Genomic DNA, 15,302 nt, shown 5'->3' with positions numbered 1-15,302 from the left:
AGCACATAATTTGTTTTCAAGGATTCATAGGGCCCCTGGATGGGATTTTTTTCCCTGCACAGACCACCCCATAACCGACTTGATGAGACTGTGTACAGCACTGCCATTGAGACCTCTTAAAGCTTTTTGTTGTGATGGAATGAGTATATTTTGCTTGTGGGAAGAACATATCTTTTTGGGGTCTAGAGCACAGACTTCAGGGATTGAATCGTGCCCCTGACAAAAGGCACGTTCAGGTCCCAACCCCTGGTCCTGCAGGTGTCACCCCATTTGTAAACAGGACCTTGGAAGGTGCTATCAGCTGAGATGTGGACCTAGCTGAGTGAGGTGGCCTTCATCCACTGTGACTAAAGTCTTTATAGGCAAAGGAAATTGGACACAGAAGAGAAGCCACAGGGAACAGCCAGAAGCTGGAGGGGCACAGAATGAGAAAGAAGATGCCATCATGTGCTTTGCCATGTTATGGAAAAGCCAAGAAACCTCAAAGACTGCCAGCCAGCCAGAAGACACCACCCCCGGGGGAACGAGCCTGTTGGCCTTCTACATGGTAAGCCCACACAATCCCGCTTTTCACAGCTCAGAAACCAAAGCCATGGCCCTTTCATGTCTCTTTCAATACCTGCCTGTCTTTCTTATATCAAGAATGGATCCAAGTGTCTAAAGACTGGCTCCAGCAGAAGCTGTTCTGGCCCCTGAGTGATGGAGACGAGGCAGAGAAGCCTCCAGGGAAGCAGGATGGCAAATACTCACAATCAAACATTTAAATGATATCAGCATCCCATCTTCTCTTCTCCCTGCTCCTCCTCTCTATTAATAATCAAAGGCAACAAGAGACATTCCCTGGGGGGCTAGAGAAGACCACCAGTTGTGTGCTGTCTAGCTTGGATGTTCCCTGGCTCCGTGTGTGTGTGGTTTTCAACAAGACTATTTGAAACATTGGCACCTGTCTTAGTTTGCCTGAGCTGCTTTCACAAATACAACACAATGGATTTTGGCTGAACAACAGGAATTTATTGGCTCATAGTGTCAAAAGCTAGAACTCCAGAATCAAAGCTTCAGCGAGGCTGTGCTACCTCTCGGAGTGCAGGCATGCCAGTGCTGGCTGCTGGCAGTGCTTGGGGTTTCTGAGCTTTCTGGTCACATGGCAGAGTCCTCTCTTTTCTCTTTTCAGGTTCTCACTGATTTACTGCTCTGCATAAATCTTCCAACAATCTCGATCAAGACCCACCCTCATTCAGTTGGGTCCCACTTTAAAAGCAATGTCCTCAGAAGGTCCTCTTTACAATGGTTCCTACCCACAGGGACTTGGATAAGATTAAGAGCATGTGATCACTGGGGTACACGATTCAGCCCACCACAGCCCAGGCAAAGGACGCTGTGAGATGGCTGAGGCTCTAGACATTACTGAACATGTACATATTATTAAAGAAAAAAAGTTATCCAAAGCAAAGGAAAATGTTTTAAAAGTATGAAAATTATGCCTGATTGTCTTGAAAGGCCTGACTCTGTCCCTGTGAATTACATGCAGACACGACAGATGTTGGCTAGTGAAGGAAGTGCAGCCAGAGGTGGTTGACTTTCCACGTGGCTAGTTACAAATGGGTTCACACCACAGGAACCTGGATTAAGATGAAAAATGTGTCTATTGTTGGGGTTCAGTGATTCAATCCGAATTTATGATTCGGCCCAGAGGATATACTGCATTCTTTTACACATACCCAAGTTAGTGATCTTGAATGATATTTTGTTTGCAAATCTGTAGGGCTAGCCTTACATTTCCAAAAGACCCAAATTTATGAGTCCTTATTTGGACCATCATTGGAGACAGCTGATAGTGCTTTATATTCAATCTTTCTTCAAATATTAATTCACTAATGATAATAACTCCCATTAGACATAGTGAAATGGCATGGGAATGACCCCTGTCTCATCTTCTGTCTCAACTTTGCTACTCCAGCTGTGCAACTGGGGCCAGGAAGACCCATCTTTGTACTTCATTTTCTCATTTGGTTTAAAAAGGGAGTAGACTTGAAGATGTCATTTCTTCAAAAATGATTATGAATACTTACTATGTGCTTGGTCTGGGCTTACAAAGATGAGCCATCCTGGAGTTCACCAGGAGCAGGAGGGAGGAGGGACGCACACAAGATTGGAGACATCACTGTAAGCAATGGTAGGATGGAATTAAAAGACAAAAGGGGTATTCCAGAAAGAATGACAATAATCACATTCCTTCAGCACTCTACACCTATGTTCACAATTCAACAACTCTACTAAGTAGGCGGACTCTGTGAGAGACTAATTATATGTCCAATGGAGCTTGGGGGGCCGGGGTAGCAGTCCTCAGGAAATGACTTTCTGCGGTGATGTCTGTAGGAGTTACCAGCAGAGAATGAGAGGAAGAGGATTCTAGCTGTAGAGATAGTGCGTTTTGGGAAGGCCAGAAAAAGGGAAGGGCCACGGGTGTCCGAGGAACTGAGAGGCAGCTGCCATGTCTGCGTGGAGAGTAAAGGGAGCTGTGATGGCAAATTGTATGTGTCAACTTAGCTGGCTATGGTGCCCAATTGTTTGGTCAAACACTAGTCTGGAAGTTGCTGTGAAGGTATTCTGTAGCTGCGATGAACATCTCCCATCAGCTGACTTTTAGTAAAGGAGATGACCCTTAAAAATGTGAGTAGGCCTCATCCAATTGGTTGAAGGCCTTAAGAGCAAAAAACCCTGAGGTTTCCCCAAGAAAAGGACTCAAGATTGCAGCACAGAAATCCTGCCTGAGTTTCTTGTGTCTTGGCTTTACATTTTCAATCTCTTCTTTCTCCCCCTCCTTCATTCCTGCACATGCAATTCCCCTGAGAGCAGAGGTGGAGTTTCAGCTCTTGTAACTGGGCTCCTTTGCCCAGTGCCTGCCCCTGAGGCTCTCGTGCCACACCTTCTTCTCCAGGGCAGAGATGTTAATTATCTGCCGTCTAAACCCACCAGCACACCTGAAATTTAAATGAAACTTCCCAAGAAACAGAGACTCTATTCTGGTCATTCCTTTATATTTTCACGGGTCAGCCCTTCCTAATAGTGTTTCATAGGCGGGAAGAGGAAGTTTTGAATCTGTTCCCCCTAGAAGCTGTCCCTGTGAAACTGAGAGCCATCCCAGTTCTGTCCAGCCTTTCTGGGCTGGGAGAAATCTTAGGAATAAGATGGACCCCAGACCACAGCGGTGTTTGCTCATCGGGTAACGCCTTCCCTTGTTTGCACGCCTATGAGCGATGCACCCTCAGCCTTTCAAAAGCTACGGTTACTCAACGTTTTTATGACTGATGTATAATATGGGGCCTATGAGAAAAATATTGGGTGAATCCTGTCATTATTCATTGCTATTTAAAGGATTATGATGTTGCTATAAACATGGTATACCACGTGTCCTGAAAACCAGAAGAATGCCTGGCATCAACCAGTGGCCTGAGAAGGCTTTGTTGGCTGGCACAGTCCTGCCCGTTCCACATGGGGGTGCCTTTTTTCCAAAAATCTGAGAAGTGGTATCTACTCAAAAGGTAAGTACTCAATTAGAAGATGCAAAGAAGAACAAAAATTTCCTCACCTTTAAAATTGCAAAAGGGGTCTTTTAGTCTCCAGGCAATTCATTTGAGTCCTAAAGTATTAGCAAACTGTGAAGAGCCAAAAAATGATGTAATCCGCTGCTACTAAGTTTTGCTCAAATGTTAAATGGAAATACAGTATATTAAAAACAAAAACAAAAAACCATGTACTTTTACATAAATTACCTCCAGAAATATATTCCGATTAAGCAATAACTGTGAGATTTACTCCCCTCAAAAAAAAAAAATCTACTGACAATTAATAAGAAATGTTGCCTCAATATATGGTTACATTACTCAAATTGATGACATTTTTATAGTTCAGTAGTTTTGGTCTTTTCATCATTCACTGTGTTTGTTATTTTTATTGTGATTAATAGATAAACTTTTAGAGCATTCAGATCATCATGAAGTCATATGGTAAAATAAGAAAAATACGTATTATAAAGGGTTTTAATAAGATAAACAAAAAGGTTACCGTGTTAGTTTTCTTGGCTGCTCAAGCATACCATGCAATGGGCTGCCTTAAACAATGGAAATTTAATGGCTCACAGTTCTGAGGCCAGGAAAAAGTACAAATCAAGGCAGAGCCAAGGCAATACTTTCTCTTTAAAGATCATGGCATCCTGTGGCTGGCTGATGGTGATCCTTGGCCCTTGGCTCCTCTGTCATGTGACAATGCACCTGGTGGCCTGGCCTGGCCTCTCCATTCTCTCCCTAGTTCCAGAGAATGTCAGCTTCTTGGTTCCTGTGTCCTTCTCTCTGTGTGTCTGAATTTCTTTCTACTTATAAAAAACCCCAAAATAGGTTTAAGTCCCATCCTGATTGGGTTGGGCCACACCTTAACTGAAGTAACCTCATCAAAAGGACCTACTTACAATGGGCTCATACCCATAGGGATGGATAGAGCTTAGGAACATGTTTTTCTGGGGTTCCTAGAGCTCCAAACCACCAGAGCTACTTTTCACCTAACTTTTATATACACAAGTAAGGAGAGTTACAGGCTAGCCCATTTTCAACCCAGGTTAATCCCAAACCTCTGGCCATAAGGGGAAAGCCCAGTTCTATTTCCCTGAGTTTCAGAAAGTCTTATTCCAAGAAACAGTGAAATGGAGGGACCCTGGACCTGTTCATTTGATAGTCAACAAATATTTATTAAGTCCTTACTATGTGTCAGGCATTATTTTAGCTCCTGACTATGGCTAACCAGGTGGTAGCTAAGACATATCCTGTCCTCGCTCAGCTTTAGGTCCAATGAGGATAGGAATAAGTGAATACAGTGTACTGAAAACTGTTCTGCAGGAACTCACAGGTGCCAGTCTTAGAGGGCCCCAAAAGGCTCCCAGGAGGAAGTATAGCCTAAGCTAAAAACTCACGGATGAGCAGATCCTCCGCTAGGCAAAAAGAACAAGAGAGGGCATATCCTTGGCAGAAACAAGAACGTAAACAAGGGTCTGCAGAGATGGTTCATTGTGAGAACAGAAAGTTAGAAAGGAGCCCTGGTATTTGTTTCTGCCTAAATGAATATTCACTCTGCATATCTGAGGATAAGACCTTTGGGGTATCTGGGTAACAAGTCAGTTAAATACATTTTATTAAAGTTCATTTAAAGGACTGCTCAGAAGGGGGTGACAGACAGAGGTAACATATTTCTGGACAAAATGGAGCAAACTCTCAGTTTGGGGAAACCCTGGGTTAAATAAATACATATTTTTATAGAAACAGAGCTGGTGGCTCCCACAGCTTCTATGTGTGTATTTCCTGAAGTGGTTCCTGGGTCCACGACTTAAAGTAGAACTGGAGCGGAGATGAGGGGGTGGGCTGCAGACAGCAGGCTGGGAAGGAGCAGACCCTGCAGACCAGGCTGGAGAACTAGGAGTCAGCGAAGAAACACCAGCTTTCCGCGACCCTGCCAAGCCACACTACCTGCCCCAAACAGGGGGTGATCGAATGGAGGGCATGGAATCTTCCTAACTAACCTTGTGATTACAGACCCTTTCAAGCCATTACATTCAATTATGGGAAAGAGGCTGGGAGGTTAACACAAATGCACAGATTGCTGAAGAGATAATGAAATCACACATAAAAGAATTCAATGACCAAATCAATTATTAATGCAAGATTTGATTTAGTAATGGAGAATAATGTCATTACATTCATATCTTTCTAAGTGACGTATTGCTTTTTCCATTCAACAAACATTTATTGAGTGCCTACTGGTTGCGGCACACAATGCTGGGCATTGGAGATATGAAGATAAGACCCAATCCCAGCCCTCAGGAGGTAAGGCAGAAATCACTGCACATGGCCTGGGAAGAAAAGGAATGTCTTTTAGTCACATTTTCTTTCAGCGGGTGGCTTATTTCCCATGTATTCCCTTCCACCAACCATTTACCTTGTCTCTCCCTTGATTAACATAGAGTTTTAGTATTTTACAGGTCCTGAGAGATCACATAGCCTTGCTGTTTGCAGACCATTCCATGGCCCCATCTCTTGATTAATGCCCGAGGGCTCTGTGCTCATTTTTCATTCATTTGAAAAGAGGGTCTACTTATTCTTGCCACAGAACCAGGCATAGGAGAGAAGGCAGTGAGCAAACAACGGAGGCCCCGACCTCCCATGGAGACCCCTGCCTGCCCCTGAGGTGCTGAGAGTCTATGGGGAACAGCATCAATAAAATCCTGCCCCGAATGTAATGGTGACACAGGAGTGTAATGGTGACACATGCATGAGGAGGTACAATCTTATTTGAGAGTGTGGAATAAATACAGGGACCCAGCCCAGGTCGGAGGGTTGGGAGAGGCTGCCCTGGGGAAGCGAGGTTGACGAGGGGCCTGGAGGATGCAGGAGCCTGAGATGGGAGGGGCCGGCGCTCCAGGGCAGGGACCAGGGCGCACTGAAGGCTGCAGGTGGGAGGGATTTGGGGATCTTGGAGAGGAAGAACGAAAGTCAGAGGGGTGGAGCTGAGAGAATGAGGGCAAGTACGGAGCACAATGAAGCAGGGTATTGGGGGCCCTTAAACCACGAGAAGACTCTGGGTCTTTCTACTCCCAGCGATGGGAAGCCTTGGAGAGGACTTTGGGGGTGGGCGGAGCACAGGCGTGGGGCGATGATGCAATTCGCCTTGAAAAAAGCCCATTCTGGTTGCTGCCTAGAGCGTAGGCGTGAGCAAGGGGGCTGCTAAGGGACTACTGGTAGAGGTTTGGGCAAGATGTGGTGTTGGGAACGCAGGTGTAATAGTTAGGAATTGCTCCATGACTCACAAGAGGCAGGAGACCCCTCATCCCTCCAAATCAATCAGAGCTGACTCTAAGTTGCCACTTACCATTGAGAGCTAGTGATAAACTTAGAGCCAGATTTTATTTGATTGCAAGGCTTCTCATCCCTCCCCCATCCTTTGGGTGACTCCTATGCTTACAAAAGCCAGTAAAAATTGGGGAGCGGTGTCAAAGAATTTTCCTCCTGCTTGTCATCTACTTACATATAGAGATGACTTTGTATGAACTGTATTAAAATTCATTCTAAAATGAATTTGTAGACACATGATCTAAAGCACCAGTTTGTCTACAAGTCAAAAACCATAACATTGGCATGTGCAAATGTTTATCTGAAATTTTTGGCCACAAAAAAAGTAGATTGCTTGTAGATCATGGCACTTTTAGAAAGATTTTAGCTTTTCAATCACTATGAAATTTTACAGTTGCCACCAAAGGAGGGCATTCTCTTTCTGTTTAAAAGAAATCCCAAAACCCATCTGTAAACCTGAGTGTGAATCTTTCCTGCAGCAAAGGTTGTTGGGTCAGGAGTCTGTGCTTTTTGAAAGCCAGAAGCTCTACTGGCGGGATCAACTCCCCACCCCCCACCCCCGAAGCTGGTCACACATAGGCACCTGCACCAGGTGATACAACTGAGTCCCCAGATGTGGCAGATTGAATGACGGGCCCCAATGAAGGGCATACTCCTAATCCTCACCAGCATTCCTCCAGGGCAGACCCGTTATAAAGAGCAACTTTAGCAGATACTATTTTTAGTTAAGGTGTGACCCAGATGAATCAGGTGGACCTTAATTCATGGTCCTGCAGGCCAAGATTCAGAGAGGGCCACAAAGAGAAGCCAGAGCTACAGTGAGAGGAAACAGAGGAGCAGACAGGAAGAGAGAGAGGTGGCATATGATGGGAGCCCTGAGGGTTGCAGCGGACCAGCAGCAGAACGCTACAGGATTCTGAGAGAAAGCACAGCCTTGAGATGCCTTGATTTGGACTTCTGGCCTCCTAAACCATGAGACACTGCATTGCTATTGTTTAAGCTAACCCACTGTGTGGTACTCGCCATAGCAGCACAGCAAACTAAGGTGTCTCTGCAGCCCCCATCCCTCTCTGATCTTGACAACCTCCCTCCCCTCACCACCATGGTGAAACACCCCCCGCCCCCTGGACAGGTTTCCATGTCCCCTGGCCTTACCAACCCTTTCTTAAACACCCTTCTTCCCTTTCCTCTTGCGAATTCCTCCTCCTCTCCCTCTTGGGTCCTTCATCTTAATTGGCCTAGATCTTTCAAATAAAGGGCTGTGTATTTGGGGTTTGAGGGGTGGGAGTGATCTTTAGGATGGCCAAAACCTCCACCTTGCCTAAAACAGAAACTGACTGTCAACTTCCCCCAGGGCAAGGGAGCCTGGAATTCTAGAACCCAAAGGTTTACCTGTCTACCCCATCATGGGGAGAGGAAAAAATATCTTTTCCCATTGCTGATGTGCCCACAGCCCCCCCAAAAGACAAGGCACTAATTAATTTACCCTTGGCTCCCTCTGATGCCCAGGGCTGCTTGCTCCACGCATTGTCTGTCTCCCTCCCCTTGGGAGGAGGTTATATCCTCCAGTTGCTAAGGTGACCAGAGCCCTGGCTGGGAGGCTCATGTGTCCGACCCACCCACAGCTCCCTTCCAGATGGTTCCATACCCAGAGGGCATGTTTGTACCCCTTGCACCCGCCTCCATGTCTGCACTGAGGAAGCCCCGCTGCAGGACAGCACCCACCAACTGGAGGCTCCTGCATGGCTCCATTCCTTTGTCCTCTTGTGTATCTTTTATGGCCTAGATGAGTGAAAGTGTTATTGCAGGCCCTCTTGAGTGCTTGATGTGAATAGGTGCTTTGAAAGGTCTTTCAATAGTTTACCATTAAAATGGATTTTGCTTGAGATTTTTCATAAACAACATTTAGCTAATTAGGTATATAGTCTTTTGTGTTAGAATATTACTCAGTTTATTATTTTTAATTCTTGAATAGGTATTGAATTTTATCACTTTCTTTTTTAAACTTTTAGAGATGATTATTGAATTCTTCTCTTTTATTCTAATAAAATTGTGAATTACATTAATTTATTTTCGAATGTTACAGAGCCCTTGGAACAAACCTCATTTAGATTTAATGGATTGTCCTTCATATATATTTCTGTATATTTTAAGGAGTTTCAGATCTATATATGAGTTTAATAGGTAACTGCCTTCTTTTAATATCCTAGGCACATTTTGGTACTGCAGTCTCTCTTGTATCTTAATAATCAAATACATCATTTGAGGTGACCTAAGAGTGCCAAGAGACTTTTTTTATCAATTTTTTGATTGTTTTTATTCTGAAAAATAACATTGTGCCAGTTTGAAAGGATGTATGTACCCTAGAAAAGCCATATTTTAATCTTAATCCCATTTTGTATAGGCAACCATTTCTTCTAATCCCTATTCAGTATTGTATATTTAAAACTTTAATTAGATTATCTCCCTGGAGATGTGACTCTATCAAGAGTGGTTATTAAACAGAATTAGGTGGAAATGTGACTCCACCCTTCTAGGTGGGTCATGATAACTTTACTGGAATCCTATAAAAGAGGGAATTTTTGGAGAAAGTAAGAGATTCTGAGAGAGTAGAGAATGACATAGCCATGAGAAGCAGAGAGTCCACCAGCCAGCGACCTTTGGAAATGAAGAAGGAAAACGCCTCTTGGGGAACTTCATGAAACAGGAAGCCAGGAGAGAAAGCTAGCAGATTATGCTGTGTTCGCCATGTGCCCTTCCACTTGAGAGAGAAACGTGAACTTCATCAGCCTTCTTCAATCAAGGTATCTTTCCCTGGATGCCTTAGCTTGGACATTTCTATAACTTGTTTTAATTAGAACATTTTATTGGCCTTAGAACTGTAAACTAGAAACTTATCAAATTCCCCATTTTAAAAGCCAATCTGTTTCTGTTATATTGCATTCCGGCAGCTAGCAAACTGGAACAAACATATACTCAGAAAAGTGATAAATTTCAAAGCATACTACAACAATTAGTTGTAGAGAAGAATTCAGAGTTTGGTGTGGGTTACAATTCCACAATTTTAGGTTTTTACTTCTAGCTCCTCCAAGACACTGAAGATGAAAAGGAATATCAGTGTAATTATTCAGCAGTCATACTCATTTGTTAAATCCTACCTTCTCTATTATTACTCCTCCTTCTCCTTTGATTTTTCTCCCAATCTTTGGGGTATTTGGGCTATGGCCATTCTAACTTTTTCATGTTAGAAAGGAGTATTGATAATATAGAATAGGGGGATGGAACTAGTTGATGTTCTGGAGAGGCTGGCCCCTCTGCATTTCAGGATTTATCTGGCCTAGGAGTCCATCTGGAGTTTGTAGGTTTCTGGAAAGGAATCATAGTCTATGGAGCCTTTGTAGAATTTCTAAGAGATTTTTTTTTGTTCTTGTTCCTAGAAGCCTAAAACAGTAGAGTAGCCAATATGAAGTGCGAGGGCCCATGAGGGAGCCAGAACCTAGGGACACACAGCTAAGTCCCACCGACTCATGCATCCCACATGGCTCTCAGCCTGGGATGGAGCTGGAGACCCTGCTGGCTGCGTTCACTGCCTTGTGTCCTGAATTCCAACTACTTGTGTCCCCACCAGCTACTGTCATCGACCTCTACTCCGGTCACATGCCCCATATCCCGTCACTGGATCTCTCATTACTCAGGCTGTGAGTGAATATGTGACTCTCTAACTTATGGATAAGCTATGATGAAACGATCAAGCTCCTGTTTTAACAGAATTTCCCTCTGGGCCAACATTTTCCTTCCTATACTTATCACAAGTGTGATTATTGTGTTTGTTTATTTGCTTTGGGCCCATCTCCTTACAAGGTGAAGACCTTTAAGCAGGTCCTTTAAGGGGTCCTTTCCATTTTGTTCACTATTGTATCGCCTGTGTCTAGGGCACACGGCATATATCATCAGTAGAATTAAACATGCCACACATACATATTGAATGGAACATTGTTCTCTACAAAATAATCACCTTGGTAGGCACTTTTCTCTGAACATTTTGGAACAAGGCTTTTAAAATTATCTTCAGAAAATTAGTTTACAAGACTCAAGAAAAAGAAGACAATGCTTGGTGCCACTGATAGTAAATGAAATTAATTACCCAGGTTCTTGTCTTCGGGCATCTGCACACCTGATCTGGGTTATGCCAGAGATCTGATCCCCTGACGCAACAGCCCAAGGTTGGACAGCCCCTCAGAGGTCCTCGTCCATCTGTCGCCTCTGACAGCTCTGCCTCCACAGAGGCTCACACATTTTCTTTCAGATTAATTTTTTTTTTCTCTAGCAATAGCAAGAGTTAAAATCCATGTTATGATTTTATTTTCCCTTTGGTCATCAGTATTTGGATCTTAACACTGTTGGCAGGTTCCCCTTACTCGGTGAGGCAAGAGATCCCTCCAGCCCCTGAGTCCCCTCCACCCACGCCTTGGGAGGACCACTTTTACAATGACCTTTGCTCCACTTCTAGGAAAATGGAAATTCAACAGCGGGATTGGCTCACAGAGACTCAAAGTCCATCCCAGCTCGACAGCCCCAGCTGTGGCCTCAAGGCTGCAGAGGCCACCGCGGGATTTGATGTGCCCCCCCACCCCAGGTTCTCTCATTTGAGCCACAGCTCCCATAAGCCTTGCCCTCAAGGGAAGATGACATGGCTCAAGCTCAGAGTAAAACACTTCGACACTGACATGGACTCCCTTCTCTGTGAAGGCCAAATGAGACTTTTTCCAAGCATGAGCCTTTGCACAGTGTCAGAGGGGCAGGGTTGACTATCGGGGCAGGGTTGACTATCGGGGCAGGTCAGGGAGCCAGCAGGGTGGCCAAGGGCAGTGACCAGCAGTGGTGTGGCCTTGGGCGTTACTCCCTATTCTAGTTTGCTAGCTGCCAGAATGCAACACACCAGAGATGGATTGGCTTTTAATAAAAGGGGATTTGTTTTGTTAGTTCTTCAGAGGAAAGGCAGCTAACTTTCACCTGAGGTTCTTTCTTACGTGGGAAGGCACAGGACGGTCTCTGCTGGCCTTCTCTCCAGGCCTCTGAGTTCCAGCAACTTTCCCCGGGGTGAGTCCTTTCTGCATCTCCAAAGGCCTGGGCTGAGCTGCAAGTGCTGAGATGAGGAATGCTGAGCTGCTTGGGCTGTGCTACATTGCGCTTTCTCATTTAAGCACCAGCCAATTAAGTCAAATACCTTTCACTGCAGCAGGCCCACCTCCTAGCCAACTGCAGATGTAATCAGCAACAGAGGAGGTTCACGTACCATTGGCTCATGTCCACAGCAACAGAAATAGGTGCCCTCACCTGGCCAAGTTGACAACTGAATCTAACTACCACACTCCCTTACCCCTCATTTGTAGGTTAATTGCATCAAGATCTTCAAATGGGTGCTAAGCATCCCATCTCACAAGTCCTAACACGAACTGCTTTCTGGTTACAGATACACTTTCTGAAATAGCCCAGAGTTATACGGCAACCGTTTTAGCCAGGAAATAAAATCTTAAAACACAGTTTGGCAGAAGGTAATCACGTTTCAAAGAGCAGTATGCAGACCCTTCACCCGCAGTGATGTGGATTATTTCCTGATTTCTTGACTCTCCAGCAGTTTCGGTTGTTCTTGGCCAAGTCTCCATGCCTACTACAGTTCACTCAAGAATTGCTAATGCTAGCAAGGATAACTCTTGTCTTGCAGGAGTGTTTTCTGTGTTAACTACTACAACAAGCCAAAAAATGATGGAAGAAGGCATTAACATATACCTAAGACTAAAAAGCAAGAGACAAAACCAGATTCGCATTAGCTCAGCTAAGAAAATCAATATGGCTGCATACAATTTGTTTAGTTGTGAAAGTTTTAATTTTCAGCTGCAACGGCTTTGAAAAAGGGAAACTAAGTGAATCTCAGCCTGGAGAAAACTAGGACACAGTGTCATTTATAGAAACAGGTGCAACTGGTTTTATTTGAAAATTTTTTCTCAACTATCTTGTTGACAAATAAAAGCAGACACCATATCAAGTGAAGAAGGGAACTTGGCTCACGGCTGTTGGCAAAACAGCTAAATTCTAGATCAAATTAACCTCAAATGTATGTACATTCTCACTTCTTGGTCCTCCAGCTACTAACATCTATATCCACAAGGTGGTCTGACCAAAGGAGACACTTCATCATGCACAAAATTATTTTCCAAATGGATCTCCAGCAAGTCAGATTTGATGGCCAGGCCCATCTCGCCTTTTACAGTAGTTCTCAAGTTTGGCTACATGGAATCACCTGATGAGCTCTTAAAAATCCCCAATCCAACTAAACTAGGATCTCTGAGCTGGGACCCATAGTTGAGTATGACTGTTCATAAGGTGAGTCTATAATCCTTTGAATAAAATCTGCAGAAGACATAAAAATGATACTAATCTTTTCTTTAAAAATATGGCCTCTATTTGCTTGTGCTCCATCCTTTAAAAATCCCACCAATAACCCTGTAAAGATTTCATCTCCCACACCCATTCCAACGCAATTCTCAAAATGATTGCCGAATTATAATCTCTAATTGGCTTCCAGTGAACAAATGTTCACAAAGTACCTACTATTTTGGTCACTGGGGATGTTTTGGTGAACGAGACAAAGTGCCAGCTTCCCAGGCACTTACCTTGTAGGGGAGGTTTTCAGATGCTCTTTGGGAGCCAAGGACTCAATCTACCTGTGCCAGGAAGGTTGGTGCTCATGATTCTGGCTTAGGTCACTTTCAGGGAGCTGCCTCATCCAGGGACAGTCCACAACCACTGACTGCTCAGTGGACAATGGGGAGACAAAGGCATGGCCTGGCTACCTCAATGCTGGGCAATCTGGTGCCATCCTAGCTCCAGGGCTCCCCATGGAACTGACAGAGACTTCTGTTATAGCAGTTCACCTTCTCCCCTGCCCAGTCCTGCTCCCCCTTTCTCCCCCACAGGCATGGACCCCAATAACTTCCTACATGCACAGTTCCATCTTAGATAGTGTCCCGGGAAAACCGTGTCAAGACGGTGGTTTACAGGAGGTAGGACAGCCATGGGGATGGGGGGTGTGGGTGCGAAGACGTGGAGGTCAAGGGATGCATTGGAGGTGGAGAGCATTTCTAGATTAAATATGAGCTGTGAGTAAAAGGGAAGAGAGGATGTCTCAAAGTTCAGGCCTCAGAAACTAGAAGGATGATGTTTGCACTGTATTTGGAATTCTGTGAGGAGAAGCACAGCTACAGAAATTTTGGTCTGTTGCAACCAGAGTTTATAAACTATTAATTTACATCTTATGTTAGTCAGAGTTCTCCAAAGAAACAGAATCAATAGAATATAAGTGTAGAACTATAAGTATATATGTATGTATTTGTTAATAGATTTATTTAAAGAAATGGTTCATGCGATTGTAGGGGTTAGTAAATCGGAAACCAATAGGGCAATCCAACAGGCTGGAAATTCAGGCAGGATTTCTGTTACCGCATGGAGGCAGAATTCCGCCCTCTCTGGGAAACCTCAATGTTTGTTCTTGTGGCTTTCAACTGACTGGATGAGATCCACCCACATTTTTGAGGGTCATTTCATTTACTTAAGGTCAACTGGTTGTAGACATTAATCACCTCTACAAAACACCTTCACAACATCTAGACTAATGTCCAACCAAACAACTGAACACCATAGCCCAGCCAAGTTGACACATAAAATTAGCCATCACACTTCCTTCCACACTTGTGTGTTCTAAGCATTTTAGGTACATTAAGTATCTTAAATCCTTTAACATTTTCAAAAGCCACAGGGGGTAATTATTAGTTTCTCATTCCTCAGAGCCCTTGAACTTCTCCTCCAACCCCATTTTCTTTCTTTGGCCCTGGCCAACAGGCTGCACTGGCCTTTCCCGTCTTCATATACAGCAAACACCTGGTGACTCCAGGCCCTTTGCACATGCTGTCCTCTTCTTGTGGGCTTTCTACCCCCCCACCTCCACTCTTCTGACTGTCACCTCAAAAATCACCTCCTCAGAGGGACTTCTTTAGTCCTTTACTGAATAACCCTATAGTATTTAATATATATTTCTTTATTGATGAACCCTATAATATGCTTTCATTGATTCACTACAATTATAACTAAATGATTATTTGTTTGATGAATCTCTTTCCTGGTATATTTTAAGCTCCATGGGAGCTTTGCTTTAGCCCCTAGCATAGTACCTGGCATGTGGTAGGCTCTCAAGAAATATTGGCCTGATATTGTTGAATGAATGAGTGAAATCTTAGGGCTTAATGAAATGATGGGACTTTTTCAAGATTAAAAATCTGTTTTGTTGTAGAGCTAGGATGTGAACTCAGATCTGTTGCCCCAAAAGTCAAAATAAACCCTATAATTTGCTGA

At 44.1% G+C, this 15,302-nt stretch overlaps 1 long non-coding RNA gene across 1 annotated transcript in view; it reads right to left on the bottom strand.

The window, feature by feature from the left end:
• Positions 1 to 15,302, bottom strand: part of LOC143681668 (uncharacterized) — a 73,760-nt gene that overhangs the window by 46,981 nt on the left and 11,477 nt on the right. The window contains exon 2 of the long non-coding RNA XR_013174770.1: positions 2,070 to 2,161. This is a non-coding gene — a long non-coding RNA (uncharacterized LOC143681668). The remainder of the gene's footprint in view (positions 1 to 2,069; positions 2,162 to 15,302) is intronic.

Source organism: Tamandua tetradactyla, chromosome 4, assembly GCF_023851605.1.
Source record: "Tamandua tetradactyla isolate mTamTet1 chromosome 4, mTamTet1.pri, whole genome shotgun sequence".
NCBI classification, from domain to species: Eukaryota; Metazoa; Chordata; class Mammalia; order Pilosa; family Myrmecophagidae; genus Tamandua; species Tamandua tetradactyla.
The sequence above is the reverse complement of the archived record's forward strand: the minus strand, read 5'-3'. Positions and strand labels throughout refer to the sequence as shown.